Source organism: Triturus cristatus, chromosome 2_2, assembly GCF_964204655.1.
Source record: "Triturus cristatus chromosome 2_2, aTriCri1.1, whole genome shotgun sequence".
In the NCBI taxonomy this organism is placed as follows: Eukaryota; Metazoa; Chordata; class Amphibia; order Caudata; family Salamandridae; genus Triturus; species Triturus cristatus.
The window spans coordinates 42454269-42470227 of record NC_140582.1 but is presented as its reverse complement, the minus strand read 5'-3'; the positions used below and the strand labels follow the sequence as shown (position 1 = coordinate 42470227).

The 15959-nt window shown below is 44.0% G+C and overlaps 1 long non-coding RNA gene across 1 annotated transcript in view; it reads right to left on the bottom strand.

Annotated features, from left to right (window-relative positions):
- LOC146861805 (uncharacterized) overlaps window positions 1–13732 on the bottom strand; it is a 104356-nt gene extending 90624 nt beyond the window's left edge. Inside the window, exons 1-2 of the long non-coding RNA XR_014978339.1 lie at window positions 13667–13732; window positions 10184–10340 (exon numbers count right to left, since the gene is read on the bottom strand). This is a non-coding gene — a long non-coding RNA (uncharacterized LOC146861805). The remainder of the gene's footprint in view (window positions 1–10183; window positions 10341–13666) is intronic.
- Window positions 13733–15959: the final 2227 nt, after the last annotated feature.

Here is a 15959-nt window from a genome sequence, read left to right as displayed (position 1 = left end):
CTAACAAATGCGTAAGGATCGTAAGTTGTTGGCATGCTTGTTCTACTTTCATTGACATGCACCTCATAACTGCACCATCACCAGTGGGGCTAGGCGACTGACTTTCAGGTATCACATTAGTGCTTGGGTTAAATGTGATGCCATTGGTACTTGTATTCATATATCGCTCACTTCTCCATTTGTTGAAGTGCTCCTGAGAAAATACATCGGGTGGGTCTTGTTCACTATCCTTAGAGTGCATTTTAACAATTGGGTGATCCAATAGTAGGGACCTGTCCTCACATTGGGAAAAAGAAGCTGAAGGCAAATTCCTATTTAGTTGACATTGTGGGTTTGGAAGGTGCTGATGTTTAGTAAGGGACAAGGTGCTGGGATCAGATGGGATAGGTGGCTTAGGAACGGGGTATGAGCTATGCAAAGAGGGCTGTTGTGCGTGATCATTTATCCATTCATTTATTTGCGACTGGGTGATTATTTCAGGTGGCTCTTGCCTACCAGCCCTATATTCCTTATGAAGGCCTGGCAGTTGGTGATTAGGTAGGATGGGAAAGAGTTGCTGCTTGCCACTGGAGGATGTGTGAGAACCAGGGTGTGAGGTGTTCGAGGTGGAATGTGAAGCATTGGATAGTCTTTCGCAGTCTTTGTCCTCTTCTAATTGATATGCTACACTATTGTACGCTGGTGTGAGTTTCAGAGTAAATTGTGCGTCTACCTGGCCTGGCAGTCCTTCTATTGTGGCCTGTTTTGTTGAGTTCTGGGCGGTGAGGGCTGGTGGGCTTTGGGTGCTATCCGTTGGCTGATCACTTTGTGGAGTAAGGGTGTCTTCTGGGTATATGCCAGAGTGGCCTACGGCTGTTTTGTCATTCGATCTTGGCTCTAACTCTGTATCGATAATTGTTTCAGGATACATCCCCACTGAATTTTTGTTATTTGATGCTAGCCCTGTGTCTGAATCTACGGGAAGGGCAGGGTACATCCCGCCCATATGGTACGCCGGGGGAGGGGCAGTGGGCATTAATGTGGGCTCAGCTGTTTCCTTGAAAATGCGAAATAAGGCTAGGGTATTTTTTTTTTTTCTTTTTTTTATATTCCTCATTTACTGCCATGGTTCCAGACTACTGAGAGCCAACTGTATGGGTGGCGAAAGTTGCGAGTGTACCAATGCGCTGTCACAGCTGATGCTGGAAGGGCAGTAGGTGACAAGTCAAATACAGGAGCCCTACAGCTGCCATGGTCACCCCAGCAGCCCAACCCTTACTAGTCAACAGACAGAAGTTAACCAACTTTAAGGTTATATGTGCTGTTGACGTAGAGACCTACAAGCCTGGACCATCGGAAAAAGAGAAGAACAGCAAGATAGTACCAAGGCAGGATAATCATCGGAGCTGGGGAAAAGAAAAAAGAAAAAAAAAAAACCCCAGCCAGCACAACAAATTCAAACCAGGCCATCCAGCAACCTCCAAAAGTTTCTCCTGTCACGATTACCAGCCCTGGCGATATCTAATATAGAGAACTGAAGCAGGGATCTACGCCACTCAAAGAAAGATGGTACAGTGGGCTCTTTCCAGCGTTTACAGATTTCTCTACGAGCCACCAACATTGCGTAGAATAGAAGGTTACCAGCCGTTGATCGTGTGCATTCTGCTGTTCCAAAAATTACTAGCTTCAGATCTATTAATAGTGGACGACCCAGCCAGGCCGAGAGTTTGCTACTAATTGCGTCCCAAAATGGAGTTAAGTGAGGGCATTCAAAAAACATTTGAGCATCAGTAGCCTCCATAAGTCCACATCTCGGACAAGCCACCAGACCACCAACCGCGAATTTCGAAAGTCTATGTGGAGAGTAGTAAGCCCTATGTAATGTAAACAAGTGATTCCTGCGTAGCCTAGCTGGTTTCACTAATTCCCACAGCAGTTTACAGGAAAACAACCAAAGATCTACAAGATTGGGGGTCGGTACCAGGGAACTCCACAGCTGTTCCGGGAGAAGAAAATCGCCGTCCATTTCATCCATTATTAAGGAGTACCATAGCGAGACCTCTTTTTTTACAGGAGGCTGATCAACTAAGAGGGTTTCCAACTGACTTCCTCCCCCTAGAATGAACTTAATAGAACGTGTAGGTCGCATTCTTACCGCTTGGGCCCAACTTACTATTTGTAGATATTTAAATCTCGAAAGATTGGGCCCAACTTTACGAACTAGGTCCTCCCAGGGGAGCAAAGTCCCTTCCACAAAGAGATCCCCCCAAACAACCAACCCAGATTCCCTGAGTGGTAAAGTCAGTGCGTCATTTAGCCAGGTTGGCGCCTCAGGGAGGTCCCATAGAGGAGCTCTGCTAGAATAATACCCCAAGTTAATACAGGATTTTATTTTTGCCCAAGTTCTTGCCAGACCCTGTAGGATCTTCAACTTGACCTTTTTGAAGAATTTGGGGTCTCCGAATTTAAACAGAAAACCAGATTGCCCAACTCCTTCGCACTTCAACAGAGTGGCAAACAAATTGCCGATCCCGACGCCAGAAGGTGTTTTTAAGAGCATACGTGAGTGGGAAAGCTGGAATGCCCAGAGATAAACCTGTAGGTCAGGCCCGGCCAAGCCCCCCTTCTCTCTCCGACGCCTTAACTTTTTCCAGGCTATCCTTGGGTTTTTATTACACCAAATAAAAGAGCTTATCTCGCTCTGGAGTTTAGCCAACAAAACGGGTTCAAAGTAAAGAGGAATTGTATTAAACAAGAAAGAAACCCTAGGGAGAATAGACATTTTCACCAGGTTAACTCTACCAATTACAGTAAGGGGAAGGTGTAGCCAAGCTCTCATCAATTTGCGACATTCTTTTGCAATTCTAGCAAAGTTGGTAGGGGCGATCTGAGAGATATCCTTAGTAATGTTTAAGCCCAAATAACGAAGAGTCTTATTTGAGCCATTACCAAAGCTGCTACCGACATCGTTCCACACCAATGTTTCTGTTTTGGCTGCGTTTACCTCATAACCAGAAACATTTCCAAATTCCACAGCCAGCCCAATGACAGCCGGGAAGGCGGAATCGATGTCAGAGGTCATAACCATGAGATCATCCGCATATAACGCAACCTTCTTCTCCCATCCCCTACATGCGAAAGGTATGATGGAGTTTTCTTCGCGTATTTTTTGAGCGAGAGGCTCAATATAGAGATCAAATAGGAGGGGGGAAAGAGGACAACCCTGACGGGTCCCTCTGGAGATAACAAATGCATCAGAAAGACCTCCGTTAACAAGTACCCGAGCTGTTGGGCGATTATATAGCAAACGTACAGCCCTTCGAAAATTTCCTCCCAGACCAATCTTGGTCAAGGCCCCCGACAGGTACAACCAATTGACCCTGTCGAAGGCCTTAGTCGCGTCGAGTGTTAAAATGGCCAGTGGAGCTGCACTCAAAGTGGCCATGTCGATAGCCCCTATTAGGTCGTATGTTAGCTCGAAGAGCTGATGGCCTGCAATGAAACCCTTTTGGTTGGGATGTACTAATGTTGGAATGACTCGACCCAGCCTTCTTGCCAGCAGAGAGGCAAAAATTTTATAATCAGCATTTAATATAGATATAGGGCGGTAAGAGCCACAATCGGTAGGGGGTTTGCCAGGTTTTAATATAAGGGTAATGGAAGCGTCATTCCAAGTTGCTGGTGGTGTAACCCCTCCTACTAAGATTTGATTAAACAATGATGTAAGAGAAGGAGAAATTTCTTCAACTAGGATCTTATATAGCTCTACCGGTAAACCATCCGGACCAGCAGCTTTCCCTGCCTTGGCAGCTCGCACAGCCTCCTCTACCTCTTCCCTGGTTACCTCCCTTTCCAGTATTTCAGATTGCAGATCCGATAATCTCGGAAGAGAGATACCCGCTAACCAACTCTCAATAGCTGATGAGTCTATGTTATTGTCCTCCTGATAGATGTTCTGGAAGAAGTTTTTAAAAGTGGTTCTAATCTCCAAATCCGAGAAGACAGTGCCCTGGGGAGATGTTACAGCGGTTATTATATTACGCGCCCTATCAGATTTGGTCTTCCAGGCCAACAGCTTGCCTGCCCCTTCTCCATATTCAAAATGCGATAATTTACTCGCTTCCCATTTTTGCAAAATACGTTAGTTTAATACAGATGCCAGATCAGCTTTAAGGGAAGCAAGTTTCTCATGGAGAGCAAGACATCTATCTGTAGAGTCTTGACTAGTAAAATTAATTTCCGCTTGCACTTGAATAAGTGCAGCTTCAATGGATGATATCTTCTGCGTGTATTGCCTCCTTCGATATACTACCTTATTTTTAATTAATCCTCGAAGACAACACTTGAATGCGTCCCAAACGACCGGAGGGTCTGAGGATCCAAAATTGATGCGCATAAACTCAAGAGTGTCAGCTCTAATAGACAGGACATCTTGGGGACAAGAGAGTAGAGATCTGTCAAATGACCAGGAAGTAGTAAGAGGTTTAATAACCCCGACTATCTCAAGAAGAACAGCAGAGTGATCTGAAAGGTGTGATGGATAGTAAGAAATATCTTTAACAGAATCAACCAAGGCGTGACTTATCAGGAAGTAATCAATTCTAGATTGATGGTGGTACTTATAATTGTGAAATGAAAAACCTGGTTTTGTACCTGCTCTTGCCCGCCAAATGTCGGTGAACCCATATTGCTTCATGGAACTCAATAAAAAAGCTCTAGCTTTAGATGGGGTCAACTGTCTACTACGGGGGGTCTTATCTAACATTGGATCCAGCACTATATTAAAATCCCCTGTAAGAATTATGGGATCTGGAAAGTGCAACAGACTTGAAAAGAGAGACTCTAAGGGAGATGAATCGTCCAGGTTAGGGCCATAAAAACCTGCCAATGTTAGTTTTACCCCACCAATAACTACCTCCCTGGTCGACCTGCTGAGTTAAAATTCTTGTATTGATGGATTTTTTGAACAAGATAGAAACACCCCTCGTATTAAGCGACTGGGAGGTGGATACCGAAAGATCGATCCACCTATTCCTTTTCACCAAATCGAGCATCTCCTCCTCAATGAGATGAGTCTCCTGGAGTACAATGATCTGCGCATCAATATCACGAAGATACTGTAAAATTCTATTAGCCCTTGGTTTGGTGCGCAGACCATTGACATTCCAAGAGAGAATCCTAAGATTACTCATGGGTCAAATTCACATTAGAGAGAGTAAGGTGAAATTTAAGCTCAAGAACCAGGAACCTAAACATGCTCCTAAAGTAATCGTCCTGTCTAACACAAAAAGAAAAAACGTGACTACATATAAATTTACACCACTGAATCTGAGACCAGACTGAAAATGAGGAAATTTTTCCAATAACACCAACCCACACCCTTAACCTATCCCCTACACCCCTGTGACCTAACCTCACCCCCACCGCCCCCTGAGGAACCCTTGTAAGGACCAACCGGAGACCGGTTTGTGGTACCCCTTGCCCAACCCCACCCCCCGGAGTGAGTGCACAAAACGTGGTTCCATACGTGCGACTTGTGCTATATCTTTAATAGAGAAGAAACTTTTTTTTTTTTTTCTTTTCTCCCCCCTCCATAAGTTTAAACCCTTTATTTACCCGCTCTTTTTTTTTATTTTTTTATTTATCTCTTCTTCTCTCATTCCTTCCCTCTCCCTTTTTCTTTTCTCTCTCACCTCCCTTTTATTTTTTTTTATTTTTTTTTATTTAACCTTCCATTTATCTCTTTTTATTATTTTCCTGGTACTGGGTTATATTATATTACAAATCACTTTTTACATTCACCACCACCTTACTTGTAACTCCCTTTGTACTCATGCACTCATGTACCTAGCCTATACATATACAAAGAAATATATAAATTGAGATTACCAAATAAAAGAGAGTAAATTAAGAAGGAGATCAACTATAGATATGCGCTCAGGAAGGGCCACCCGTTGCGCCCCTGTCACTTTGGAGGGTAGATAACAATTCATCAACAGCCTGCGCAGTGCGGATATTGTACATTTTGTTATTCAACATGACCTTCAATAGCGCAGGAAAACTTAGCTGAACGGTGGCACCATGTTTCCGAAATGCATCCATCCTTTTGCCCAACTCCCACTGCTTTTCAAGTGTCACTCTAGATAAGTCAGATTGTACCTGAAATGTGAAACCTTTATAGACCAGGGACTTCAGCTTTAAAGCTGCACTAAGAATCTGCTCCTTTATGGTGTATGTGTGGAAATTCACAAGGATCCGCCTCGGTTTTGATCTTTGGGCATTTCGTCTAAAAGGATCCCTATGGACCCGTTGAATATCATTAGCTATTTCTTCTTCAGATAGCCCCAGCGATAAAGAAGAAGCTAACAGGGGAACAATGAAACCTTTGACGTCAGAACCTTCAATTCCCTCAGGAATATTCAAAAGCCGGATGTTGTTACGCCTGGCATGGTTTTCCAAAGTCTCCATCCTCTCAGCAATTGAAACGTCTTCCTTCTTGAGACTCACTATCTCATCCCTCGCAATATCTAGATTCAAAGATAAGCCGCCAACCGCTTCTTCTAGCGCAATAGTTCTCGTGGTGAGCCCATCAACTTTACTAGCCAATGACTCACAATAGCTTTTGATCTCTCTCTGAATTGCAGCTGATTCTTCAAAGCCACGTTTAATATCGGCTGAGAGAGACCGAAACATTTGCTCCAGAGAGGGAGCAGGTAAAAAAGGTAGAGATGAGGCAAGGACAACTGGGGACTCTTGAGGTGGTCCGGCTCCCAAAACATGTGAGGCCTGTTGATGGCTGCCAATCAGTGTTACTTCTAGCCCCCCCCCCCCGAGACGGGCTCTGCACCTGAGCCAGTAGGCCTGTATGTGTTTGATGCGGGGGCTGCCCATCACCCACTACTCCAGGGGGTACTTGAAGCTCACCGCCTGACCCCCCGTGCTCTGACAATAAGGGGGGGACGGGAACTAAGGCAGATCCAATGTTACCAGATGAGGTGACACAGGATAATGGGGGAGCTCCCAAGCAAGTCGAGTCAACAGACAGAATCTGCGATTCAGAGATGAAGGTCCTCATAAGCTCAGGAGAAAGTGTAGGGGCCTGTACAGGGACAGAGGGCAAGGGACCAGGGCAGGGAGTATAGACCAAATTACCCATTATAGGCTGCGGGGAGGAAAATTGCAGGAGAATTGGAGGAGAGACGGGAGTAGAATTTGTCTGGTTATTAGGGGGCGGAGAAGAGAGGTCAGAGACTGAAACGGGAATGGGCTCTAGTGACGGTGACGGTGCTGAAGAATAATCTTGACTACCCACATGAATGTCCTCACCTTCAGGTAGGAGGGTGGTGGCAAATAGTGTATCAGGGCTTTTCCCAATGTTAAGCAGTTGGGGGACCGCTTTGAAGTAAGAGCGCAATGAGGGTGTAATCTTTGAATTCGAATCTAGAACAGACTTTCCTGACTTTCCTGACCTTACAACCCTATCAGCCTTATAAGCTCTCTTACCCTTCACCTCATTCGCTAGAAAAGAAGAAGCTTTAACAGTGTATTGTGACCTTAGTGGCAAGTTTTTTGTAGACTGATAAGGCTTTGGGGTCTTTTGTATCTTCACACCCCTACTAGCCACGTTGCTTTCAGGAAGCGGGTGGCCCTTTGCACACTTGTCCTCCCAACCTTCCTTTCCTTGACACTTATTCCCGGCTGTACGACTACTCTCCGAAGACAAAACCTCCAAGGCTCCAGGCTGACACCCCGGCAGGTCACCCAGCTCCTCTCCCTCAGGCAATTTGTTCGAGCCTCCCCCCGACTTGCACCCCTTCACCTGAGGTCTTCGCTTCTCTAATGCAGATTTTGTTCTCGTAGCAACTCCCGAAGCCGATGAGCTGACTTCGCCGTCAGGCGCCGTCTCCACTGATGCTGTGAGGGCTACGGGAGCCGCCACCTCCGCGCTGGAGAGAATCAAACCACCACTGGAACCGGACGGAGAAGCTAACGGCAACTGATTTCGCCTTCCCCGCCACTGACTTCGCTTTCCACGCCGTAGCTCCAGAGCCGCTTCACTCCAGCGCTGGACTCCAGGCGCAATGCTCCGCCTCTGCCAACTCGAGAACGCCAGCACAGATTCCTCGGATTCCTCGGTGCCCACAAGCAGCAGACACATGGAGGAAAAGAAAGAGCGTGACTAGAAAAGAATCAGGTAGAACTATTCTTTCCACACTGTTTAGCACGGAGGAACCGTAAGAGAACGCCGATGCAACATTCCTTACTCCGGAGGTTTAAGGGCGGAGTACCGCGGCAGCTAGCCTGCTGCCGCCATGTTCCTCATTCCCCACCGAGCAGTAGCAAGGCTAGGGTATTTTTACGTTTTTGGAGTTTGGATCCGGAATACTTTGCCTCCAGGAATGTCGTGGCGTGTTCTAGAGCTGCGTGGTCAAACGTACCTTTGGGGGGCCAAGGGTGAGTCAAATTTTTCGTGTTTGTGGAGCTCTTTACAGTGTTTAATTATGTGATGCTCTTGGCCTGTGAAGTTTTGCAATACGTATTGTAAGGGAGTGGCCATAGTAATGTATTTGGTGTATAAATGTAGAATAGGCTTCAGTGAAAACAGGCGTATCGCTGTGGGGACACGCGCACTAATTATGCTCTGCCCTTCAAATGCTTGGATCAAGGTCTCTCACAAGTTCTCCTATTACCTAAAGGATGGTAAGGTATATACTCTTTTAATTCCTTCTCCTGTGGTCCTGAATATACCCCTTCAGGAGAGAAATCAGGGAACTGAAGCTGGCTTCTCAAACAGGCAACAGCAATCTTACTTTGGAGTGGGTTTCTTGGCCATGAACTGGATAATAACGTTGGAATCTCCAAGCCTGGAGCTACTAGGATATTATGTGCATAGACTTTATCCAGTGTTTTGTACACTGTACTGCTCAAAATTCTGTTCATGTGTCTGCTTGTGTGAAACCACAGATTGCAGGAAGACAATAGGGGTGCACCAAAGGTGGGTTGCTTGCGGACTCAGACGTCTAGGACCACAAACCACACCGAGCCTAGCTTGGCCAATTCTGTGATACTGTAGTACGCAATGTGTTTAAAGAGTAGTTGTAGGATGTAACTGAGTAATGTAGTTGGGAATTACTGAGAGCCTTACTTGTCGTCCGTGGGCGACGTCGATGCCCAGGACGTCAAATACTGTCAAGAGGACAGCACTTGTTAATGGTGTAACTGGGATGAAGGAGGCAGGGTGACCCCTGGATAGCACTATAATTTGTCAGTTAATTAAATATACACTGATCTGTGGTATTACAGGGACTACTGGGGTTGCGCTTGAGTTTTGTGTTGCACTGCTCATTACCTAGAATGGGGCAGAGTTGGACTCTGGATCTCTTGGCGGACTCCGTAAGAGAGCACGAAGTAGCTGTGAGTGTGTTTCTTGATAGTTTTCTTGGTCTGTTACAGTGGCAGAGCTAGATGCGGACTATGTGGGTGTCTCTGGGCACACAATATCGGGACTTTGGGTGTCCTCAGTCGGTTCTACTGAGTAAGCGGATTCTGTGGAGGACTCCCAATCACTAATCACCACTGGAGATGATGATGATAGGAATGGTGTATAGCGCGTGTCTTCAGCAGTCGAAGACGTTTGTGAGCAATGGGGGCAACTCAGGTTTGGACGTGTGGTATCTGGAGCTTGTGTGTTAAGTTGGGGGTTGGCGTGAGCCCTGCAGACAATGGGTAGTTGTGTTAAATTAATTGTGGGTAGCCTTACTTCTACTGTGGGGGTGAGATATATTCCCAATATATTCCACACAATTAAAATGAGGTCACCGTGATTTTGGCTTATAGGGGACAATGTATCTGTGATGCTGTAATAAACAGACACGGGACGGTCATTCAAAGTGTGCAGAACTATTCCAACAATTTGGTGTTGGTTGTTGTTCATTATGTGATCAGTTACCATATCTATATATTGAAAGCCACACTATTTAAACTGTAAAAAAAAAGGGTGCATCAGCACCTGACTCAGCGGCTGTTTACACGTGGTAAAAGATGAGGAACTCGTTTACGTAGCAAGATACCAGTGGAAGGCAAAGAACTGTGATCAGTGGACAGAGGGACACCCAGAGAGACAGAATCCGCTAAGACAGGCAAACAGCACACTGAGGGAAGACCAAAAGTGCAAGAGAAAAATATACTCTTAACTTAGGCTTACCCGAGGGCTGCCTGTATTTGCTCAGTCAGGAAACAGGCTCAAAAGGCAAGCACTCCACCCGCCGTCACAGGATGCGTCTGGAAACGTAGAACGTCCCATCTGGGTCGCCAGATGTTGCAGGGTGATAATTCTGGGAAGCTTAATTTGTACCGGGGTGCTGCATTTTAATAAAGAAAACACATGTGTAAACGATAGATATTGAATCAGGTTTGTTTGCACTTTATTACAATGAAATCACTCCCAACATGAAGTGAAAAAGGAGACACTTTTAAGTGCAATAAGGAAATGCTGTGTCTTTGCAAAGACAAAATGGAACACAATGCACTCAAAAAATATGATATGAATATATCATGGCGCGATTGAATGCAGTAATGAAAAATCACATCATGTAGAGAGGGAGAGAGAGACCTTTTGTGCATACCATTGCACGCAAATAAACAATGAACACAATATATATATATGAAAAGAATGAATACTTTAAAGCGTTATGAGAGAAATATATCTTATGTTAAATGCAGTGAGAAAATCATTAGTTTAAATGACACAAGGAGAAAACACATGGAGAAAAATGCATTCTCTAACAAGTGAAGCATATGAAAGGAAAAATGCTACCTAAAAATACATTTGCAAATATACAATACTAAGACAAGAATTCTACAATGTGCACTAACGATCGATCAGGGATAACCCACATGTGACTCACGAACACAGTGTAGGGTAATCCAACGAGTGGACTGTGACAGGCGTTTTATAGTAGTTTAATACAGAACAGTTAGACCAAAAGTTCATCTTTTGACATTTTGTGTGCGTCAATCCTACCACTGTTTGGACATCTTTATTGGAATCATTTAGCATCATTTCTCAGAATTCTTATAAAAAGCAGAACGGATCAAAAGGTTAGAGGTGATTCTGGCACGCCATGATGCTGTCGTAAGTTTCGATAGGGCTAGCTAGCTAGAATAATTATAATAAATTGAGACATTGCAAGAGATGCAAGTAGCCCTTCCCCAGCATCTTCCTCTTACGTTAGTAAGTACCGTGTTCTTGTGGGTGAGCTCAGCACAGGCTAAGGACTCCAAGGAGAGGGGGTTTGGGCTGTTGTTGAATAAGAAAGACAGAAGCTGCAGCTTTGTATGTGTTGCAGATGAAATATGTGAAATGCTATTTAGGAGGCACTGGGCCTTTCAAGCTAAAGGAATCAGTGAGACAGTTTGGTCAACTTAACAGACCCCTGTTCACTGGCAGGTGGGGCCTGTATGAGGGGCTCATGTTTCAGGTGAAGCAAGGTGGGCCTACTTTGTCCTATATAGTAAAACAAGACCCTGCTCCACTATATCATTGCCATTGTCCGTGGCAACAAGTCCAATTCCGAGACCTCTGGATCAAAGACATTCAAACCCCTTCACTGCTAAATTCTTTCATAGAGGTTTGCAGCTGTATGGGATTTCTCCATGGTAAACATTGCTACTGTTGCATGATGCCCAATGCCCTTAAGACTTTCTTTAGTGCTAAGATCTGCAGATAGCTGTTGCCTAACCCCAACAAACAAGATCCAGTATGCAGTGATACACATGTAATCAGTTGCTTGACAACTCGTCCACAAGTGTGTTGTCAGGTGGCTAGTGTGAACAGCATTCTGCTGCATAGCTTGGCCAAACAAGTGCAGCATGTCATCATGGAGAACTGGAATAACAACCCTGGCAATATAGGTCCAGCCGGAAACTTTCCATTTCAGGCAGATGGCCACCACACATTTTAAAAATCCCACTCCTTCCCAAAAAAAAGCAAAAACAAGGTGGTTCAGCACTCATTTTTAGACTTCTTCTCGTTTTACAAATGTGCCATTGGGTGGTTGGGTTCGTAGGACCCCTCCTGCCTAAATATTGCCATAACTGTAGCTTGGACTTTCTTCTTTGTGGTGCCACTGACACATGTGACTTCTGGAGAGAACCAGGAGGCTTGTCATCATCAATGTTTTTTGCATATGTAGGGGTGAATGGTCCCAATCCCTTACTCGCCGTTTAAATTGAGCATAATATAATGGATACACTTGTTCATGACAAAGGGGAAAAAAAAACTATCCCCCCTAGAAGGAAGAGAATTCCGAAAAACCGTCTGGACAAGTAAGGATTGTTATTTAGTGCAGATAAAAATATAGCAGTTCACGTTTTGCACTTGGTGAGATTTATATTATCTGACTCTTTTGATTCATTGAGTCAGTGCAAGAGAAACAGCCAACACGTGTTTCGCCCCATATACATGGCCATCCGGCCTGGGGCTTCCTGAGGGCTGTATATAACATATATAGGTGAAGCAAATCGGGTACCAAGGGAACATGCAGTGTGCAACAGACAAGAAAATTAATAAATTTGTGAATCATATAGTTGGGTTTGAAATTAAGGGACAACTGTAAGCAAAGAGAAAGGAAAGAAAAAGTAGAAAAAGAAAGAGAAAAATAAAAAAAGAATGTTGAGATATGAAAGGATGGGAGAAGGGTTGTTTCGGATATATTGGAGGCATGTTTAAATGGACCAATACGATATACACAAAGAGAAACATCCTCATAAACGGCAAACAGAAGTAAAAAAAATGGTATTCAGTGTTACAAGGTATCAGAGGGTACAGATAAGAAAGAAGGCAGGAGAGATACAGAGGAAGAACAGAAGGAGAAAATAAAATAAAAGGTAGTTGGGGACAAATAGAAAAGTAATTAAAATAGAGGGTAAATTACAGATAATTAGGATTGGTGATTGGCAGTTTAGATGTGGGAGAGTTTGAGAGAGAGTATACAAAGTTAGATAGATAGGTTAAACAGTTAATACGATTGACATAGATAGTAAGCCGATAGTCAGTGATCTAATATATAATAAATAATACATGACATTTGTATAGCAATCAATATATGGGTGACACCATGAGTATATGCAAAAAAGGAATAAATTATGAGCATATTTATGTCATTTTGACAACCAGTCAGGTGTTCAGGACCCATGTTCAGAAACTGGATATATGAGGAGGGAACGATGCGAAAGATAGAAAGGTTATCCTTGAAGTTTGGGCTTAGGACACAGGGGTTAACCTAACCGGGGGCTAAATATAGCCTGCTTGTCCAGTGCATGTAAGAGCAGCAAGTCTGCTCATCAATGGCGGTATTTTGGAAAAAGTGTGTGGCGCATAGAAGAAAGTGAATAGGTTGTGACTAAAAGAATCGTCGGACTGGGTAACGGGAGGCCGCGGCGGTTGGGAGTGACATGCAGTCTAAAATATGGCTTTATCAGCAGTGTAGCGCGAAGCGGCATACTCGTTTTTCACGCTTACCGTGAAAAGGCATTCATGCAGGACTGGGCGGTCCTGAATTTCAGTCTCGTAGTAAATCTGAAATAGATTATGTTAAACACTGGTCAGTCGACCAGGAAGGTTAACAAATGGGGTCTAAAGAGAAACCGGTGTCAGTATTCCGTTTCGCTTCGAAGATGCGCTTACCTCAAATATCGCGGGTTAGAATCCAAGTTACAGTCAATCCATTCAGTCGGCAGCAGCTACGTGGGGTGCAGACCGGAAGGCTGTTAAGTACTCGTGAAGTGCGGTACTTCCGGGTCAAGACATAGGTTCTGGTGTGGGGACCAGGAACTGGGTGCATTATTGGAACGGTGTAATAGGTGTTAGTAAGAATGGTTTAAGTGTACTCCGAGGAGGTCAGTGGGATATTCATAATGAGTAAAGGTTCTCATGCTTGTTGCGATATAATTCTCAGAGTAGTGACAAGTTGAGTTATTAACGAGGTTGAAAAACGAGCAGCAAGTTAAGACTGGACGGTAAAGAAGGAAAGGTGTTTATGGGTACTAGAGGAGGTCAGATGATTAGTCATAATGAGAAAGAGTTCTCTTTCTTGTTACAATATAATTATTTCCCCCAGAAAGTGACAAGCTCGGTTTATTATGCAGGTCGAGTTTCGAACAGCAAGATAAAAACTCGCCGGATAAGGATAAGTGACTACTTTAGGGATGTTCTCATGATTCGAAAAATGAAGTGGTAGTAATTTCCTTAGGGGTCCTGTAGTTCTACGTTATGATATTCAAGGAGCTGAACAGGTTATCGTGGCGTAATCTGAACGTATAGCTCCAAATGTGGATGGTATCACACCATAAAATGTATAAGCTGGGAAAGAATCCCATGCGCCTAGGAGTCACTGTAGACCCCTAACATGCGGTTATTATTCTTCCCCAACCACACATGCATTTCTGCATCTTTGTTCAGTCCATGGTTCACTGTATCGAATCTGAGAATTGGTTCACTTTCTCTTCTCCTCAATTTTAATTAACGGTCCCCACCGCGTTTGCCTGATTGTACTACTTCCAGGCCATAGAACGTAAAGTCTTTTTTGATTAGGTGGTTGAGGTGAAAGTGTTCAGTAAGAGGGTGCCCAGTATTGAGTCTATGGATGTTCCTATAGTGTTCTTGTATGCAAATCCGTTGCGGCCGTATTGTGCTCACAATGTAAGGCAGATTACATGGACAAAGGATCACATAGATAGTAAATTAGGTATTGCAGTCTATCCAGTCGGTGATTGTAAAGTGTTTATCATGTTGAATTGGTATCCTGGTTGTCTTGCTGATGCTTAGTTTGCATATGCTGCAATTGCGGTAAGTATGAAAGCCAGGAGGCCTGTCTAGGAAAGTGGTTGTTTGTTTTCTTTTATCCACAAATTCAGATTTGCAAAGCATTCTTTTTAGGTTGGGTGACCTCCGGAATGTCATTTCAGGATATGTTTTGAGATGATCTTTCAAGCTCGGGGTATGTTGTAGGAGGTGCCAGTGTCATTGAAGTGTTTGTCTTATAAGGCTATGTCTATTATGGTAATCTGTGATGAATCGTATCTCAGTTTTCTCCTTAGTTTTCTTTTTGGTGACAAGTGTGGTTTTACGGTCCAGTTTTGCAATTGTGGATAAAGTATTCGTAAGTGAGTTATGGTCATAACCCCGCCTGGCGATTGTTTCTTGTCCCGTTTCCCAAAAAATGTAGTCTTCACTACAGTTTCTCCGAGTTCTGAGTAATTCCCCTTTTGGGATGTTCCTCATATTGTGTACTGGGTGGCAACTATCTGCTCTCAAGATGGAATTGGCTGCAGTTTCTGTTTGTGAAGTTTACTGTGCAGGATATTGTCTTTGCTATATAGTGTAAGGTCCAGGAAGTTGATCTCAGTCTGGGAGTAATTGGAGGTGGTTTTGATCCCCCACGGGTTTTTATCCAATTTGGCCAGGAATGTTTGTAGTAATGATATGTCACCCTGCCAGATGCACAGTATGTCATCTATATTCCGTCGCCATAATATAATGTGTGTTGTGAAGTTAGCAAAGTCTGGGTCCCATAACCAGAATTTTTCTACGTAGCTCATGAAGATACACGCATACGGAGTCGCAAATTTGGCCCCCATAGCTGTTCCGCGTGTCTGTTTGTATATTTTATCATTGAAACTGAAGACACTATTGTTCAGACAGAATTCGAGCATCTGCAAGACCATTTTGTTACTCTCTAGGAAGTTGGTTGGTTGTGTCGAGAGAGATTGTTGTGTTGCTTTCATACCATCGTGGTGTGCTATTGAGGTGTATAAGCTGACAATATCAATGCACATCAGTATGAAGTCGGCTTCCCAAGTAATAGCCTGTATTTTAAGGAGAATGTCTTTTGTATCCTTGATAAAAGACGGAATTTCTTTCATAAGAGTTTGTAGTTTTCTGTCCACATATTCTCCCAGTCTCGAGCATGGTGAGTTGA